At 50.4% G+C, this 19,626-nt stretch overlaps 1 long non-coding RNA gene across 1 annotated transcript in view; it reads left to right on the top strand.

The window, feature by feature from the left end:
- Positions 1 to 18,614, top strand: part of LOC127482286 (uncharacterized) — a 34,255-nt gene extending 15,641 nt beyond the window's left edge. Inside the window, exon 3 of the long non-coding RNA XR_007908483.1 lies at positions 18,136 to 18,614. This is a non-coding gene — a long non-coding RNA (uncharacterized LOC127482286). The remainder of the gene's footprint in view (positions 1 to 18,135) is intronic.
- The last annotated feature ends 1,012 nt before the right edge of the window (positions 18,615 to 19,626 follow it).

Here is a 19,626-nt window from a genome sequence, read left to right as displayed (position 1 = left end):
ATCTCCCTGGCTGCCCTCCTGGGCAACGGCCTCATCCTCAGCGCCGTAGCCTGCCACCACCACCTGCACACCCCCCAGGGACTTCTTCCTGCTCCACCTCTCCCTCACACACCCGGGCTGCATCTGCACCACTCTCCCCAAAGCCATGGCCAATTCCCTCTGGAACACCAGGGGCATGTCCTACTCAGGATGAGCTGCACAGGTGTTTTTTGCTTTTCTTCTTGATCACAGCGGAGCTTGCCCTTCTCACCATCATGTCCTATGACCACTACGTGGCCTTCTGCAAAGTCCTTCACTACAGGACCCTCCTGGGCAGCAGAGCTTGTGCCCACGTGGCAGCAGCTGCCTGGGCCACTGGGAAGCGGGTCTGGCCCTGGGGCTGCAGGAGCTGCCGCCTGAGCTGATGATCTCCTGAGCAGTCCAGACATGCAGTCACTCTCCCTGTCCTCTATTGCCTCCCTTTCTTGCTGCAGGACCAGAAACGACTGTGCTGCTCTGCTGGGCTGGGGCGGGGTAGGGAGATGGGGGGACCAGGGAGGGGCTGGTCTGGGCAGTTCCAGTGACTAGAAAACCCCAATGTTCATCTGAAGTGTAGGAGTGGGCAGGGTGGGAGCATTACAGGGCTGAGGTGGCTCCAGGCTCTGGGAGTGGTAGCAGGAGCCCAGGGAGACACTGCCCCTGCTGCAATGAACTGCCTGTGTGTGTGCCAGGGAAGGACTCGTGTCTCTGAACACCCCCGTGTGTGCATCAGTCCAGCTCAGGGTTGGACACCTCTCAGAGCCCTGACACATTTCTCTGTGTGACTCCAGGAAAACCCTCGCTGTGCCAGGGAGTTACCAGATCCTTTGCTGTCACCCTCCTGGTGTCCTGTGTAGTGATGAAACTAGAAAAGGTGATCATCATACCCTGGTAATTTTCTAAGAGGAGAAATGTCACTGCTGGAAAGAAGTGTCACTGCTGGAAAGAAGTGTCACTGAAGAGGTGAGAAGAGGGAACATCATTGTTTCCTTCAGTCTGTTCCACAGCAGGTTCCCCTGGAGCCCCAGGGACACCTGCGGGGAACCCAGAGGGGCAGAGAAAGGGCTGCCTTTGGCTCTTGCTGTGCTGCTCAGCTGGGCCGGGCTCCTGGCACACAGGGAAATCCTGGCAAGCGGGCAGCACTGCAGAGAGACAGCTCTGCCCAGGAGCAGCTCCTCTGCACAGCCCAGCAGGGCCGAGGGCACTGCCTGTAGGCACGAGAGAAGAGAAGAAAGGCAAAGGGAGGTTAAAGGCAGCAGAAAGATGGCAGGTGTTCAGCTGAGACACAACTTGGGGACACAACTTCACACTCTTCTGCAGAGTGAGTCTACAGGTGCAGGGCAATGTCGCTTGTGTTCCTGGAGGAATCTCCTGAAGCTACCACATCCCACAGCCTTGCACATCTGTCAGGACTCTCCCAGTTTCTCTGTTGCGCTGGAGGAGGATGTTCTCCAGGGCAGGCCTTCCCTGCAGCACCGTCAGAGGGACAGCGCAGGTGGGCTCCTTCTCCCAGGGATGGCTGCGGGGTGGGAAGGTGGGGGTGCAGCCAGGGATGCCCGGGGCTGTCCTGCAGAGCAGGGTCCCTGTGCTCCGGGGTTCTTTGTGCCAGGGCAGGGACTTTGCTGCCTGCTGGGGTCAGGTCTCATCCTGCCTGGGTAGTTGCCCACCCCTCTGCAGGGAGAAGCTGTCGATGGGTGGTGAGAACCCCAGCAGGAGCCAGGCAGGTTCTTCCTGCCGTTGGATGAGGTGTGTGTGGTCAGGGCTGTGGGAGGTCAGGGCTGCTCCCACATCCAGATCACACCAGCACATTTCCAAGAGCACTGTCAAATGGGAAGGACAAAGCACAATTATTAGGAAGGAATGGAGCTTTTCTCAGTCAGTGTTTCCAGTTTCCTACTCCTGAGGAATCTGGGGGTTGAGAAATGGAAAAGGAGCTCCCATGTTGGACAAGTCACTGAGACTCCTGAGCTGTAACTTGGAATGCACAAGTGCTTCTGTAAGCAACTTCCTAAAGTGCTTTCGGTCTCTGCTCTGCTTTTGACAGAAGCAGCATCACTTCTGCTGGACCCATCTGTTTTTTCTTTATCTGCCCTTTTCCACCTGCAAAAAGTAAAGTTGCCCAGTCAGTGCGCTGCAAACAGGCAGGTTTCTCTCAGGCCACAGTGAGTGCACAGACATTCGGATGGAGTGGTGACAGGGAAGTCATGAATGGATTTCTGATGTTGAGTCTACTGTTTTGAAATCAGAAGATGTAGTGTTGAAGTCATCGTTAGCCTTTGAGAGGGAAACAGGAGAAAAATAGGATAAATTTGTTGCTAAAAATGAGCTGCTTCAAACTGAGGTTGACCACCTTAAAAGTCTTGTTAAAATTTGGATGATTATGAAACAGTCAACTCACGGATTACCCCCATAAATACTAGACAATGCCCGCAGTATAAAGGCATAAAGCCCTCCCAGTCCCTCCAGGAACCCTCAAATCCCATCCCGGTCCCACAGGACACTCCCAACTTCCCCTTAAACCCTCCGAGGCCCCCAGACTGCCTCCCAGACCCACAAAAACCCACAAGATGCCCCCAAACCCCTCCCAGTTACCTCCAGCTCTCCCAGGACCTTTCAAACCCTCTCCTAGTTGCCCCCTTCCCCTTGAGTATGCCCCCAAACTCTCTCCCAGTTCCTTCCCACATCCCCGACGATTCCCCAAAACCCCTCACAGTTGCCCCAATCTCCCCAACCTCCCTCCCAAACCCCCAAACTCCCCCAAACACCTTCCCAGTTACCCCCACAACCTCCAAGCCCTTCTCAGCCTCCCCATTCCTTCCCAAAGCCCCTCCCAGTTGCCGGCCCGTCCCCCAGGCTCAGGTGAGGAGGTGCCCCAGGCTGACGGGCCCGCCCAGGCAGGGGCGGTTCCAGCAGCATGTCAGGAGCCACCCCCTGACCCGAAAGCCCCCGCCCGCCCTGGAGCCACCTCAGCTGCCTCTGCAGGGGAGAAATCCAGGCCAGAGCAGAGCAGGGGGCAGGGCCGGGCTGGGACCTCGATGGACGGGGGCACTGGGAGAGCAGGGGAGAGACTGGGATGGGCTGAGGGGGCACTGGGAGAGAGGGGAGACACTGGGATGGGCTGAGGGGGCACTGGGAGGGAGAGGGGAAAGTTTTTTACCTCTTTCCTGGGCACTTGAACACCCTCTGCACCCCCGTTCCTGGCCGTGCCGGCTGTCCTTCCCCCCCAAGCCATGAACAGGTTTTGGGGCTCCCTCGTGGGTCGCAGCCAATAGAACGGCTCTGCTGGAATGACGTCATTGCCAAATTCTACTGGGCCCCTGTCCTTGTGCCGGTGAGTCACTCAATAGAACGTCGAAACTTCCACGGGGGCTGCCAGGAGCGGGGCGGTGATGGCGGGGGAAGGGAGGATCGGGATTGAACCCGATTGGTCCCGATCGATCCCGGCCCCAGGGTCTCCCCCCACCGCGCTGTTTTTCACTTGCGGCCCCAACGAGGCCATGGTGGTGTGAGTTCAGGGGGTCCGGGGGCTCCTGGTGACCCCTCCGAATCTCCCCCAAGACTCTCGGGAACTGCCCAGATCCCCCCAAAGACTCCTGGGGACCCTCCGCCTTTCCCCCTCCTCCCCCAAATCTCCTGTGCATCCCCTTAACCCTTGAAAATCTCCTGGGACCACCTCAGACCCCCAGACTCCCTCCTGGGGACCCCCAAACACTTTTCAGGACTCCGGGGTCCCTCCCGACCCCCTCCTAGAGTCTTTTGGGTGTCACCAACCCTTTACGGCGGATTCCTCCGTCCATTTTTCTACCCCGGACTGCTGGGGGTCCACCCCCCCAAGAAACTACTGGGAACCCCCCAGTGTCCCACCACGAGATTCCTGGGTCCCTCCCCCCCCCAACCCCCTGTGGGTGCCCCCATCCTTTCTTCCCCTCGAAAATATTCTTGGGGGTCCCCCAATGTCTCCTCCAGCCCCCATCCTGCCAGGGATGGATTTGGGGGGATCTCCTTCCCCTTCCCTCTGGTCCGAAGGCAAATGCCCTCCCTGTCCTTCTTCCTTCGCCCCCAGGCAGAAAAGAGAAGAGAAACCCCAGTTGGCCCTGGCAGGTGTGGGTGTGTGCAGGCTGTGGTTGAGTGGTTGAGAAGGGAGAGGAGGGGCTGGTGTTTGGGCCAAGTCCAGCAGGTGATGTCTTTTGTGTCTGGCAGTCCTTGGTCGGCTCCACGACCATCCAGCTGTCAGTGTTCATGACATACCCATCAGCCCTTCTCTTCTTGGCTCCTACACTTGCCAACCCTAAGCTGCTCCTAAGTTCTTTTGCTGTCAGTTCATAAAGAGGTCTTGTCAAGTGTTACTGATTTAGAAACTAAACCCTGACATCTTTGTCTTTGCCAAAGATGTGTGTGAAAGGGCAGTGCTGTTGCAAAGCAGTGTTGAGCTTCACATTGGGTGACTTGGCAGCTTCCTCTGCATCACCCATGCACCCTGGGTTTCTTTGAAAAGTACTTTTCACTCCAAATGTGACACCACATTAGCCTGTAGGACATCCTGTCCCCAAATGGATAACTGTAAATATTAATAATTAAAGTGACCCCCTCCATTATTCAAGAAAAGCTTGTATCTCTGTACTAAAAGCATCCAAGGGTCACGTCCCCCAGTTTTCTATCTGACAAGGGTTTGGAGGGGCTGCTTTGTGCAGGGAACCCTTTGGGGGCCCCTTGCACATGGGTAGGGCTGCACTCTGGGGGTGTGGGGCTTTGGTTCTTTGGTTGCCAGGGGCCACTGTGAGTCACTGAGCCGGGGTGGGGACAATGGGCAGGGCTGGCTGGGACAGGCTGTGGCACCTGTGACATAAAAGGGAAGTGTCCCCGTGGGGCAGCTCTGCAGGGCCCATCAGGGGATGCTGCCCAGTGCAGCCTGTGCTGTGGGGAGCACGCACACAGGGAGAGGCTGGGCCGGACGAGGGCCAGGGCAGCAAGGCCGCCCCAGGGAGTGGGTTCTGCCCCAGCCTGCAGGGCCCAGCCCCTGGCAGGAGCGCCTTGGGCAGGGCCCGGTGCTGCTGCTGGGGCAGGGGGTGAGGCCTTGCCGCCTGCCAGCTGCCTGGGCCCCTGTCCTTGCTGCGCCACATCCCCGAGGCTCCATCCCCACTCCCCCAGCGCCAGCTCCCTCCTTCCCAGCCCCAACCAAGCCCTTCTCTGTGTCCTCCTGCAGGCCATGGCTTTCACAACATTCCTTTTGGTGCTTGTGCAAAGCATCATCCAGTCCCTGCAGGCGGTCGGGGAGGGGCTGCACAAGACTCAGTGAGCTTGGAGGTCTTTTCCAAGCTGAAGGACTCTTGGATTCTGTGATTGTGTGCTGGATTCAGCTGGGTCCGTGTTAGCAGCATTAGTTTGCTCCCAAAGTTTCCTCGCTGTCAGCTCTTGTGGCCTAAGGCTTGAGCTCCTTTAACTCCTTGTGCTGAGCTACTGATGGGAAAGGAGAGGCCTCTGCGAGCAGATTCCTGGTGTTCCCTGTAGAATAGTGAGGGAGAAGGTGGTGTCAAGTGGGAAGAGAAGTACTGTTTGTGTGTGGCCTCCTATGTGGCCTTGGCGCCTTTGAGGGGTTTGAAGGAGAAAAGAGCTTTGTTAAAGTGAGAAGTGAAATAGTGTGTTGGCTGTTCTCTCTGCAGGGAGAAGGTGTCGGTGGGGGAGGGGTCACAGAGTGGGGGAGCGGCCGTAAAGTGGGGGAGGGGTCACAGAGTGGGAGAGGGGTCACAGAATGGGGGAGGGGTCACAGAGTGGGGGAGGAGCCACAGAGTGGGGGAGGGGCCATAAAGTGGGGGAAGGGTCTGAGAGTGGGGGAGGGGCCATATAGTGGATGAGGGGCCATAGAGTGGGGGAGGGGTCAGAGAGTGGGGGAGGGGCCATGAAGAGGGAGAGGGGTCACAGAGTGGGGTAGGGGCTACAGAATGGGGTAGGGGCCACAGAATGGGGAAGGGGCCATAAAGTTTTGGAGGGGCCACAAAGTGGGGGAGGGGTGACAGCCTGGACTCGGGGGGTCAGGGCAGTGACCTCGGGGAGGGGGAGGGGTCAGGGCATGGGGTAGGGGTCTCACCTGATCCCGGGGCTATTGGGGCCATGGCGGGGCCGAACCTGGTGGGGACACCCAAGTTTTTCCCAAATTTCCCCTCATTTTTCCCAGTTTTTCATCCATTTCTCCCAAATTTCCCACTCTTTCCCCAATTTTCCCCCCATTTTTCCCAAATTTCCCCATTTTTCTCAATTTTTCCCCATTTTTTTTCCAAATTCCTTCCATTGTTCCCAAATTTCCCCCATTTTTCCCATTTTCCCCAAATTTCCCCCCATTTTTCCCAACTTTCCCCATTTTCCCCAAATTCCGCCATTTTTTCTCAATTCACCCCATTTTTCCCAAATTTCCCCATTTTCCCCAAATTCCGCCATTTTTTCCCAATTTTTTCCTAAATTTCCCCTAATTTTTCCCAATTATCCCCCATTTTTCCTGATTTTTCACCCATTTTCCCCAAATTTCTTGCTTTTTTCCCAATTTTCCCCCCATTTCCCCCATTTCCCCCATTTTTCCCAAATTTCCCCATTTTTCTCAATTTTTCCCCATTTTTTTTCCAAATTCCTTCCATTGTTCCCAAATTTCCCCCATTTTTTCCCATTTTCCCCAATTTTCCCCCCATTTTTCCCAACTTTCCCCAATTTTTCATCCAATTTTACCCAAATTCCCCCTTTTTTTTCTCAATTCACCCCATTTTTCCCAAATTTCCCCATTATCCCCAAATTCTGCCATTTTTTCCCAATTTTTTCCTAAATTTCCCCTAATTTTTCCCAATTATCCCCCATTTTTCCTGATTTTTCACCCATTTTCCCCAAATTTCTTGCTTTTTTCCCAGTTTTCCCTCCATTTCCCCTCAAAATCCCCCATTTCCCCAAATTTCTGACTTTTTCCCCAAAATTTCCCCCATTTTTCCACATTTTCCCGGATTTTCCCCCAGTTTTCCTAAATTTCCCCCCATTTTTCCCCATTTTTATCAATTTTCCCCAAATTTCCCACTTTTTTCTCAAATTTTCCCCCATTTTTCCCAATTTTTCATTCGTGTTCACCAAATTTCCCACTTTTTTCCCCAATTTTTCCCCATTTTCCCCAAAATTCCTGGTTTTTTCCCCCCATTTTTTCCCACTGGGGAAATTTGGGAAATTTGGAAAACTGGGCACCCAAAAATCCAAGAAAATGTGGGGAAATGGGGGAAAAATGTGGGGGAAATCTGGAGAAAAATCTGTGAAAATGTGGGAAAAATGGGGGGCAAATCAGGAAAATGGTGAAAAATCTGGGAAAATGTGGGCAAATGGGGAAATTGCGGAAAATTCTGGGAAAAATGTGAGAAAAATCCGGGGAAATGGGGAAAAATGGGGGAAAATGTGGGAAATTCTGGGGAAAATGTGAGAAAAATATGGGAAAATATGGAAAAATGAGGAAAAAAAGGGGGGAAATGGGGAAAAATGTGTGAAAATCAGGGAAAATGTGGGAAAAATGGGGGGAAAATCTGGGAAAATGGGGGGAAATGGAGAAAAACTCCGGGAAAATGGGGAAAAAATTGGGAAAAAATTGGGAAAATGGGGAAAAATTGGGAAAAACCCTGGGAAATTCTGGGGAAAATGGGAGAAAATCTGGGAAAAATGTGGAAAAAATGGATGGGAAAGGGGAAAAAATGGGAAAAATCTGGGAAAATAGGGAAAAAATGGGGGGAAAATGGAGAATATTCTGGGAAAATCTGGAAATATGGGGAAAAAAATCTGAGAAAAATGGGGAAAAATTTGGGAAAAATCTGGGAAAATGAGGAAAAATCTGGGCAAATGTGGAAAAAATGTGGGAAAAATCATGGAAACTGGGGGGAAATTGGGAAAAAATCCGGGGAAATGTGGGAAAAAAAGGGGGGAAATCTGGGAAAATGGGGAAAATAATTGGGAAAAAATCTGGGAAAAAATGGGAAAAATGAGGAAAAATCTGGGGAAATAGGGAGAAAATCTGGGAAAATGTGGGGAAAAATTTGGGAAAATGTGGGAAAACGGGAAAAATCCGAGAAAATGGGGGTGAAATGGGGAAAAATCTGGGAAAATGTGAAAAAATTGGGAAAAACTGTGGGAAAATGGGGGAAATGAGGAGAAATCCGTGAAAATGGGGGAAAATGAGGAAAAATGTGTGAAAATGGGAAAAAATGGGAAAAAAATCCAGAAAAATGGGGAAAATCGGGAAAAATCAAGAAAAATGGGGGAAAATCTGGGAAAATGTGGGAAAATGTGGGAAAATGTGGAAGAAAATCTGGAGAAAAATCTGAGAAAATGTGGGAAAAATGGGAAAAAATGCGAGAAAAATCTGGGAAAATGTGGGAAATTCTGGGAAAAGTGGAGGAAAAATCTGGGGAAAATCTGGGAAAATGGGGAAAAAATGGGAAAAAATCTGGGAAAATCTGGGAGAAATCTGGGAAAATGGGGACAAACTGGGGGGGAAATGCTGGAAATTCTGGGGAAAATGGGGGGAAATGGAGAAAAATGGGAAAAAATCCCAGAAAATGGGGAAAAATGGGGAAAGATTTAAAAAAATGGGAAAAAATCTGTGGAAAATCTGGGAAAAATGGGGAAAAATCTGGGAAAATCTGGGAAAAATGAGAAAAAATCTGGGAAAATGTGGAAAAAATGGGAGAAAATCCAGGAAATGGGGAAAAATGGGGAAAGATAAAAAAAATTTTGGAAAAATGGGGAAAATATGGGAAATTCTGGGAAAAATCCAGGAAAATGGGGGAAGAAATCTGGGCAAATCTGGGAAAAATGTGAGTAAAAAATCGGGGAAAATGTGGAAAAAAATGGGAAAAAAATCTGGGAAAATCTGGAGAAAAATGTGTGAAAATGTGTGAAAATGTGGGAAAAATGTGGAAAAAATGGGGAAAAATCTGGGAAAATGGGGGGGAAATCTTGGAAAATCTGGACAAAATGGGGATAAATCTGGGAAAATGGGGTAAAAATGGGAAAAAATCTGGGAAAATGTAGGAAAATAGGGAAAAATCTGGAAAATGGGGGGGAAATGGGGAAAAATTCATGAAAATGTGGAAAAATAGGGGAAAATCTGGGAAAAATGGGGGAAATGGGGGGAAATGTGGAAAAATGAGGAAAAATGTGGAAAAACTGGGTTAAACTGGGAGGAACTGGGAGAAACTGGGCCAGAGGGAAAGGGATGTTGCCATGGAAATGTGAGCCAGCCCCTCCCCCACCCGGCCCAGGGCCCACGGGGGGGGGAACTGGGTTAAACTGGGACATACTGGGAGGCACTGGGGGGGACACTGGGAGTTACTGGAAGCTACTGGAAGCTACTGGGGGGGTCACTGGGGTTACTGGGATGGACACTGAGGTTACTGGGAGCTACTGGGGGGGTCACTGGGGTTACTGGGAGTTACTGGGAGCTACTGGGGGGCTTACTGGGAGTTACTGGGAGCTATTGGGGTGGACACTGGGGTTACTGGGAGTTACTGGGATGGACACTAGGATTACTGGGAGTTACTGGGAGCTACTGGGATAGACACTGGGGTTACTGGGAGCTACTAGGAGCTACTGGGGGAGTCACTGGGGTTACTGGGGGGGTCGCTGGAGATACCGGAGGCATTACTGGGGTTACTGGGAGCTACTGGGAGCCACTGGGAGCGGCCCATCCCCCTCCCTCCCCAAGGTCACCCCAAGGACACGGGGGGGGGGAGGGGGGGAAGCCCTGCCCCCTCCCAGTCCCTCCCAGTCCCTCCCAGTTCCCTCCCAGTCCCTCCCAGTACCTGAACTGGTCCCACTGGGAGCGGCTCCAGGTCCCCCCTCCAGTTTGGTCCCCGGGGCTATTTTTGGGACCCGGTGAGTCACTGGGGGGGGAGGGGCCTCGAGGGGGCGGCCCCTCCCCTCTCCCTTCCCAGTACAGACCAGTAAGGGACCAGTAACGGCCCCAGTGGGGGGTGGAGGGGAAGGAGGGAACACTGAGGGTGGGGATGGAGCAGGATGGTCCTTGAGCATGGGGGAAGGGCAGGAGGTTCCCTGAGGGTGGGGGAAGGGCAGGACCGTCCCTGAGGGTGGGGGAGGGGTAGGCGGGTCCCTGAGGGTGGGGGAGGGGCAGGAGGGACCCCGAGGTGGGGGGAGGGGCAGGAGGGTCCTGAGGGTTGGGGAGGGGAAGGGAGGGACCCTGAAAGTGAAGGAGGGGCCCTGAGGGTCCCTGAGGGTGGGGGAAGGGTAGGAAGTTCCCCGAGGGTGGGGGAGGGGCAGGAGAGTCTCTGAGGTTGGGGGAGGGGTCCTGAGGGCCCCTGAAGGTGGGGGAGGGGCAGGGAGGGCTCCTGAGAGTGGGGGAGGGGTAGCAGGTTCACTGGGGGGAGGGGAAGGAAGGGACCCTGAGGGTGGGGGAGGGACAGGAGGGACCCTGAGGGTTGGGGAGGTGCAGGAAGGGGGGGAGGGGCTTTGGGGGGGCCCTTAAAGGTGGGGGGAGGGGCTGAAAGTGGGTCCATCATTGGGAGGGGACACGCCCACCCAAAACCCAGTAAGTCCCAGTTGAGCTCCCAGTTCAGGGAGGGGGAGAGGATGCAAAAGACACGCCCACTTGCACAGGCTATGGCCACCTTGGGATGGGACACGCCCACCAGGGAGAGACCACGCCCACCTAAAGAAGGGACACGCCCACCCGCAAACCACTAAGTCCCAGCTGAGTTCTGCCTTAACTGGTCCTTACTGGTCCCACCACCCCATTCCGCGTTCCAGTGACCCGTACTGGTCCATACTGGTTTATACTGGTCTATCCTGGTTTATACTGGTCTGTACTGGTCTGACCTTGATGGAGATGCTGAAGTGCTCCCAACCCCCTTAACTGGTCCTTACTGGTCCCATCACCCTATTCCGTGTTCCAGTGACCCGTACTGGTTTATATTGGTCTATACTGGTCCATACTAGCTAATACTAATCTATACTGGTCTATACTGGTCTGTACTGGTCTGACCTTGATGGAGATGCTGAAGTGCCCCCAACCCCCTTAACTGGTCCTTACTGGTCCCACCGCCCCATTCCCCGTTCCAGTCACCTGTACTGGTCCATACTGGTTTATACCGGTTTATACTGGCCCATACTGGTCTATACGGGTTTATACTGACCTGACCTTGATGGAGATGCTGAAGTGCCCCCAACCCCCTTAACTGGTTCTTACTGGTCCTACCACCCCATTCCCCGTTCCAGGGACCCGTACTGGTTTATACTGGTTTATACTGCTCTACCCTGGTTTATACTGGTCTGTACTGGTCTGACCTTGATGGAGATGCTGAAGTGCCCCCAACCCCCTTAACTGGTCCTTACTGGTCCCACTGCCCCATTCCCCATTCCAATGACCCATACCGGTCTGTACTGGTTTATACTGGTCTATACCGGTCTATACCAGTCCATACTGGTCTATACTGGTTTACACTGGTCTGTACTGGTCTGACCTTGACGGAGATGATGAAGCACCCCCAACCCCCTTAACTGGTCCTTACTGATCCCACCACCCCATTCCCTGTTTCAGTGACCCGTACTGGTTTATATTGGTTTATACTGCTCTACCCTGGTTTATACTGGTCTATACTGGTCCATACTGGTTTGTACCGGTCTGTACTGGTCTGACCTTGATGGAGATGCTGAAGTGCCCCCAACCCCCTTAACTGGTCCTTACTGGTCCCACCACCCTACTCACTGTTCTAGTGACCTGTACTGGTCCATACTGGTCCATACTGGTCCATACTGGTCCGTACTGGTTTTTTACTGGTCTATACTGGTCTATACTGGTCTATACTGGTCTACACTGGTCTATACTGGTCTATAATGGTCTGACCTTGATGGAGATGCTGAAGTGCCCCCAAGCCCCCTAACTGGTCCTTATCGGTCCCACTGCCCCATTCCCCATTCCAGTGACCCATATTGGTCTATACTGGTCCATACTGGTTTATACTGGTCTATACCGATCTATACTGGTCTATGCTGCTCTGTACTGGTCTGACCTTGATGGAGATGCTGAAGTGCCCCCAACCCCCTTAACTGGTCCTTCCTGGTCCCACCACCCTGCTCCCCATACCATTGACCCATACTGGGTCGTGATGGCAAGAACCCCAGCAGGAGCCAGGTGGGGTCTTCCTGCCATTGGATGAGTGCTCTGGGAGGTCAGGGCTGCTCACAGATCCAGATCACAGCAGCACATTTCCAAGAGCACTGTCAAATGGGAAGGGCAAAGCAGAATTATTAGGAAGGAATGGAGCTTTTCTCAGTCAGTGTTTCCAGTTTCCTACTCCTGAGGAATCTGGGGGTTGAGAAATGGAAAAGAAACTCTCATGTTGGACAAGTCACTGAGACTCCTGAGCTGTAACTTGGAATGCACAAGTGCTTCTGTAAGCAACTTCCTAAAGTGCTTTCGGTCTCTGCTCTGCTTTTGACAGAAGCAGCATCACTTCTGCTGGACCCATCTGTTTTTTCTTTATCTGCCCTTTTCCACCTGCCTGAGGTTTCTCTCAGGTCAAAGTGAGAGCACAGACATTTGGATGGAGTGCTGACAGGGAAGTCATGAATGGATTTCTGATGTTGAATCTACTGTTTTGAAATCAGAAAATGTAGTGCTGAAGTCATCGTTAGCCTTTGAGAGGGAAACAGGAGAAAAATCGGATAAACTTGTTGCTAAAAATGAACTGCTTCAAACTGAGGTTGACCACCTTCAAAGTCTTGTTGCGCCAGAGTGCAGAGAGAAAACTGTTGCTAAAAAAGCAGGCTCCTGGTTTGGTCAGGCAACTTCATAAACCAGTGTCTTACCCTGGCATTGAGACTTGGGAAACCACAGAGAACCCTGATTCTAAGTCTCAGGAGAGAAAGAAACAAGGAGAATTTGAAGTTCAACTGATGTTTCTAGAGTCTCCCAGCTTTCCTCACCTTAATGAAAATAGACTGAGTGATCCCTGTGATAATGAACAAAGGGAAGATTATTCTTTACCTCCCTCAATTTCCTTTGTGCCTGATACTGAATCCACTAAAAAACCTTGGACTCAAAAAGAGAACCCGACCCAGAAAACAACTCAATTCATTCTGATTCAAGTGGTTAAAGAGCAGAAGCATTATGGCGATAAACCTGGACAAATTAAAAGCCAACCAGTGAAATCCTATCAATATATCACATACCTTGGGATTCCACTTTGTTCTCATCAACAGTTAATACAATTTCCAATGGATATGGGGACAAAATGTTCGCAGCAAAATGCCAAAGATGGGATTAAAACCCAGACGAAAAAGAATTAAAATCACTGGAGAAAAAGAAGAAACCAGTCTTCAACTAAGAGCTTCACCCTGTCACTGTTTTGTTGATATTACCTTTTTGCTTTTTATTCTAATAATCATATTGTGTGTTAAAATTTGGATGATTATGAAACAGTCAGCTCACTGATTACCCCCATCAATACTAGACGATGCCCGCAGTATACACCCGTCCCAGCCCCTCCAGGAGCCCTCAAATCCCATCCTGGTCCCACAGGACACTCCCAACTTCCCCTCAAACCCTCCGAGGCCCCCAGATTGACTCCCAGATCCAGAAAACTCTTGCTGCCTGCCCATGGAGTGCCCAGTGTGGCCCACCAACTGCACCACAAAGCCAAAGCTTCCAGGCTTTCTTTCCTGGGAATTAGGGCTGTTCTTTCCTGTTTTCAGCCATGCCTCCCAACTGATAGCCCAACTCCCAAACTGCTAGCATGCCTGTTGATACAGAATTGTTAAAATAAACCTTGCCAGTATATGTTTTCAGACACCGATTATTTAGTGTCGTTTCACTTTAATCCACCCCAAGGGAATTATTAATAAAAACCTGAGTTACCCCCTCTCCCCTTTTCCTGGGGCGGGTTGTAACACCAATCAGCACTGACTCCGCCCAGTAGGCATAGCAAAGGAAGTTTCCTTTTGGTTTAGGGTTTAGTGTTAGGGTCAGGGTTAGGGTTAGGGTTAGGGTTAGGGTTAGGGTTAGGGTTAGGTTTTGAGTTAGGGTTAGGGTTAGAAAGGGTTAGGGTTAGGGTTAGGAAATTTAGGGTTAGAGTTAGAGTTAACCAAAGTTAGGGTTATGGTTAGGGTTAGGTTTAGGGCTGGCAAAAGACAGGGTTACTGTTACGGTTAGGGTTAGGGTTAGGGTTATGGGTAAGGGTTAGGGTTAGGAAGAATTTGTCTCAATGCGCGATCTAACAATCGCGGTTTTAGCCCATTCCAGACACGCAGTGGTGCCCAATATGCCCCTCTGGGGCTATAAGCCCGATTCACTGCCCACGGCTGTCAGAATCTTGTGCTTTTTCTCTTGGGTCTCTGCTTTTGCTGTTGCTGTTCTTTTGCGTGTCTGGCACAATACCCACTGCCGTCCAGTATGTACTCTGCTTCTATAGAGCACTGTCCCCTAACCCCAACATTAAAAGAGAGACTGGAAGCTATGCGCAAACCCTGTTCCCTAACCCTAACCCTAACCAAGAGACTGCAAGCTATGCGCAAACCCTTTTCCCTAACCCTAACCCTAAAAACGAGACTGCAAGTTATGCGCAAACCCTCTTCCCTAACCCTAACCTTAAAAAAGAGACTGCAAACTATGCGCAAACCCTGTTACCTAACCCTAACCTTAAAAAAGAGACTGCAAGTTATACGCAAACCCTTTTCTCTGAACCTAACCTTAAAAAAGCGAATGCAAGCTATGTGCAAACCCTGTTCCCTAACCTTAACCTTAAAAAAGAGACTGCAAGCTATGCACAAAACCAGTTCCCTAACCCTAACTTTTAAAAAGAGACTGCAAGCTACTAGGGTTAGGGTTAGGGTTAGGGTTAGGGTAAGGGTTAGGGTTGGGGTTAGGGTTTAGGGTTAGGGTTTAGGGTTAGGGTTTAGGGTTAGGGTTAGGGTTAGGGTTAGGGTTAGGGTTCGGGTTAGGGTTAAGGTTAGGGTTAGGGTAAGGGTTAGGGGTTAGGGTTGGGGTTAGGGTTAGGGTTAGTCAGAATCTGTCTCAATGCGCGATCTAACTATCGCGGGTTTACCCTATTCCAGGAACGCAGTGGTGCCCAGTAAACCCCTCTCGGGCTATAAGCCCGATTCAGTGCCCACTGCTGTCAGAATCTTTTGCTTTTTCTCTTGGGTCTCTGTTTTTGCTGTTGCTGTTCTGTTGCGTGTCTGGCAGAATACCCACCGCCGTCCGGTATGTACTCTGCTTCTATAGAGCACTGGCCCCGTCCACTGGGTGGAGTCAAGAGGTGGAGCCCGTGTTGATTGTTCTGCGTCACTGGCTCCGCCTACTGGGCGGAGTCAGTGCTGATTGGTGTTACAACCCGCCCCAGGAAAAGGAGAGAGGGGGTAACTCAGGTTTTTTTTAAGAATTCCCTTGGGGTGGATTCAAGTGAAACAACACTAAATAATCGGTGTCTGAAAACATATACTGGCAAGGTTTATTTTAACAATTCTGTATCAACAGGCATGCGAGCAGTTTGGGTGCTGTCATACCACAATGTGACACAGAGATAACCTTTGGGGGGGGAAAGAAAATGCATAGGGGAGAGAAAGGCAGGATAAGAGCAAGGGAGAGTAAGAGAAAGAAAAGCTGAGAGTGGACAGATGTATATAGTCACCGCCCACGGGGTCCAGCGATGCTTCCATGTCTGTCAGTTGAAGTGGTGGCCTTGATCTACCGGGGGTGAAGGAGGGAAGTCCCCATACTCCAAGAAGTTATGAGTTATAGCCATGATTAGTGTCACGGACCATGCCTCGAGCCTCCAGCATCTCGAGGGTTGCAGTCTCTCTTCTAAGGTTAGGGAACAGGCTTTGGGCATAGCTTGCAGTTACTGTGTGGACCAATTGTCAGAGACTGAAATGGTTAATGATTTATGCATTCTAGGAGACTTTTCAGACTTTTGACTTGCATGATACCTCTGATGAGCAGTCGGGCCCCTCCCTCCCTCCAGTGCTGACGGTGTGAAGCCCTGAAAAGGCAAGAGCTGAGCTTACAGGCTTTTGACTGTTGATATATCTGATGAGGAATCAGGCCCCTCCCTCCCTCTGCTATGAGATGTTAGGGTTAGGGTTAGGGTTAAGGTTAGCAAGAGTTAGGGTTTAGGTTTTAGGGTTTATGGTTTGGGGTTTAAGGTTGGGGTGTGGGTTTGGGTTAGGGTTTAGTGTTAGGGTTAGGATTAGGGTTAGGCAGAATCGGTCTCAATGCGCGATCTAACAATCGCGGGCTTAGCCCATTCCAGACACGCAGCGGTGCCCAATAAGCCCCTCTGGGGCTATAAGCCCGATTCACTGCTCACTGCTGTCAGAATCTTTTGTTTTTTCTCTTGGGTGTCTGCCATTGTTGTTGCTGTTCTGTTGCGTGTCTGGTAGAATACCCACCGCTGTCCGGTATGTACTCTGCTTCTATAGAGCACTGGCCCTGCCCACTGGGTGGAGTCAGGAGGTGGAGTCAGTGCGGATTGGTCCGTGTCACTGGCTTTGCCTACTGGGCAGAGTCAGTGCTGATTGGTCCACACAGTAACTGCAAGCTATGCGCAAACCCTTTTCCCCAACACTAACCCTAAAAAAGAGACTGCAAGTTATGCGCAAACCCTTTTCCCTAACCCTAACCCTAAAAAAGAGACTGCAAGCTATGCGCAAACCCGGTTCCCTAACCCTAAAAAAAACCTGCAAGCTATGCGCAAATCCTTTTCCCTACCCCTCACCTTAAAAAAGAGACTGCAAGCTACTAAGGTTAGGGTTAGGGTTAGGGTTAGGGTTAGGGTTAGGGTTAGGTTTTGAGTTAGGGTTATGGGTAAGGGTTAGGGTTAGGAAGAATTTGTCTCAGTGCGCGATCTAACAATTGTGGGTTTAGCCTATTCCAGACACGCAGTGGTGCCCAATAAACCCCTCTCAGGCTATAAGCCCGATTCACTGCCCACCGCTGTCAGAATATTTTGCTTTTTCTCTTGGGTCTCTGCTTTTGCTGTTGCTGTTCTTTTGCGTGTCTGGCACAATACCCACTGCCGTCCAGTATGTACTCTGCTTCTATAGAGCACTGTCCCCTAACCCCAACATTAAAAGAGAGACGGGAAACTATGCACAAACCCTGTTCCCTAACCCTAACCAAGAGACTGCAAGCTATGCGCAAACCTTTTTCCCTAACCCTAACCTTAAAAGTGAGAATGCAAGCTATGCGCAAACCCTTTTCCCTAACCCTAACCCTAAAAACGAGACTGCAAGCTATGCACAAAACCAGTTCCCTAACCCTAACTTTAAAAAAGAGACTGCAAGCTACTAGGGTTAGGGTTAGGGTTAGGGTAAGGGTTAGGGTTGTGGTTAGGGTTTAGGGTTAGGGTTAGGGTTAGGGTTAGGGTTAGGATTCGGGTTAGGGTTAGGGTTAAGGTTAGGGTTAGGGTAAGGGTTAGGGGTTAGGGTTGGGGTTAGGGTTAGGGTTAGTCAGAATCTGTCTCAATGCGCGATCTAACTATCGCGGGTTTACCCCATTCCAGGAACGCAGTGGTGCCCAGTAAACCCCTCTCGGGCTATAAGCCCGATTCAGTGCCCACCGCTGACAGAATCTTTTGCTTTTTCTCTTGGGTCTCTGCTTTTGCTGTTGCTGTTCTTTTGCGTGTCTGGCAGAATACCCACCGCCGTCCGGTATGTATTCTGCTTCTATAGAGCACTGGCCCCGCCCACTGGGTGGAGTCAAGAGGTGGAGCCCGTGTTGATTGTTCTGCGTCACTGGCTTCGCCTACTGGACGGAGTCAGTGCTGACTGGTGTTACAACCCGCCCCAGGAAAAGGGGAGAGGGGGTAACTCAGGTTTTTATTAAGAATTCCCTTGGGGTGGATTAAAGTGAAACAACACTAAATAATCGGTGTCTGAAAACATATACTGGCAAGGTTTATTTTAACAATTCTGTATCAACAGGCATGTGAGCAGTTTGGGTGCTGTCATATCACAATGTGACACAGTGTAAGGGGGGTACTTTTGAATTAGATGATCAATGGAGCATAGAGGCGTGAGAACGAAATCATATTACGATGTGAAACCAACTAGAGTATGGTACAATGTAACTTCATGGCACAAGCTAATTGTAAGGTCCATTGTGCTTTTCAGCAAGTCAGCCTGATATCCCCTATTATCAGAGCTGAGTTCTTCCTTGGTTTTGCTACATATTGCAAGATAGAGACATCTACCCTTGAAACACAATGGTAGAGGTCATCCATAGGGGTGAGAAAGATGATGATGGGAGGAAGATTATGTGGGCAGGGGTCGCTCGCCCCTTGCCCTACAAGTAGGGCATGCGCAGACTGCTGCCATGAGGTAATGATCAGGCGGTGTTTGGCTGCCATTCAGGCATCACGTTATACTGCGTACTGGCCCTACGTGGTGTAATGTGGAACTGATAAAAATGGGGTGTCGGAGCTGCTGAGTTGAGCGATCCTCATCCTACCACCGAGACTGTGTTGCTCCACGGGGACGCCCGCTAAGCACGGGCACCGACCAGCTGCTGCAGATCCTGACAGCCCTGGCCTGTCTGTGTGGGTAAGCACAGTTTTTTGATAGGAAGCAACTGAGAGAACAAACTTTTTTAATATCCTTTTTGTGTTCCTTTAATTCTCCTTTTATGTTTATAGTATTTTTCCTTTAGTTTTCCCTTTTTACTAACCAATATCGTGTTATCCATAATATTGTGTTAAGATCCTTCTTTGGTATCCCTTTTTCACTAGTTAATACTGTATTAAATGCTGTTCGTAGTATTTGTTTTAATGCCACCCGATAAGATAGTTATTTTGTATCCCTTTTTCTTTTTAGTTTTTAATCCCTCTTGTTAAGTTTATTACTAGTATTATTATTCTCACTGTAATAAAAGATATTTTGTGTGCTTGAGTATTTTTGGCACTTGTCTTTATTCCGGACATGTATCTGAACGTACTGCTACATAAATTGGCGTAGTCGGCAGGATACATGGAGGAATAAGCAGTGCCCCAGGGAATTCGTTGGTGGAGTGCTCAGCTGACGTGTCCCTGTGTATTGGTGGGAGATCTTCAGGTGGAGTGCACAGCCTGGAGAGCCGTGTCCTTGTGTGTGTTGTGTAAAAGGGAGATTCTCAGGTGGAGAGCATAGCCTGGGAAGCCGCGTCCCTGTGTGTGTGGTGAACTCTGTGTGGGTGCCGTGAGTGCCAGTGTCTGGGTTCATATCTTATAATTGTTTTGTTTTAAAGTGGTTTTTGTTGTTCTTGTTGATTAAGTTACTATATGGGTGGCAATGCGTGTGTTTTATATGCTTTGTTTGTTTTTTGCATATGGGAGGTAGTTCTGAGCAATTAATTGTGAGTATACCACACTTCTTGAGACCTAGAATTAAGATTTGTCCTTTTTTGCAACTGTTGTTTATATGTACGACTTTGATGTATTAATTGTAATAAATATATCTTGGGACGTAGAGGCAGCCAGGAGATAAGGCTAGATCGGACTTATTGTATTCGGTGTGGAGCGAATCAAAGCCTAGAAGATACCCAGTGGATTAGGTTTTATTGTTGTTTCACTCATAGATATGTCTTTCTGAGGATTCATTTAGAGTTACTGT

This window comes from Manacus candei, unplaced genomic scaffold, assembly GCF_025592945.1.
Source record: "Manacus candei isolate 608988 ecotype Guabito, Panama unplaced genomic scaffold, ASM2559294v1 h1tg000086l, whole genome shotgun sequence".
Classification (NCBI taxonomy): Eukaryota; Metazoa; Chordata; class Aves; order Passeriformes; family Pipridae; genus Manacus; species Manacus candei.
The sequence above is the reverse complement of the archived record's forward strand: the minus strand, read 5'-3'. Positions and strand labels throughout refer to the sequence as shown.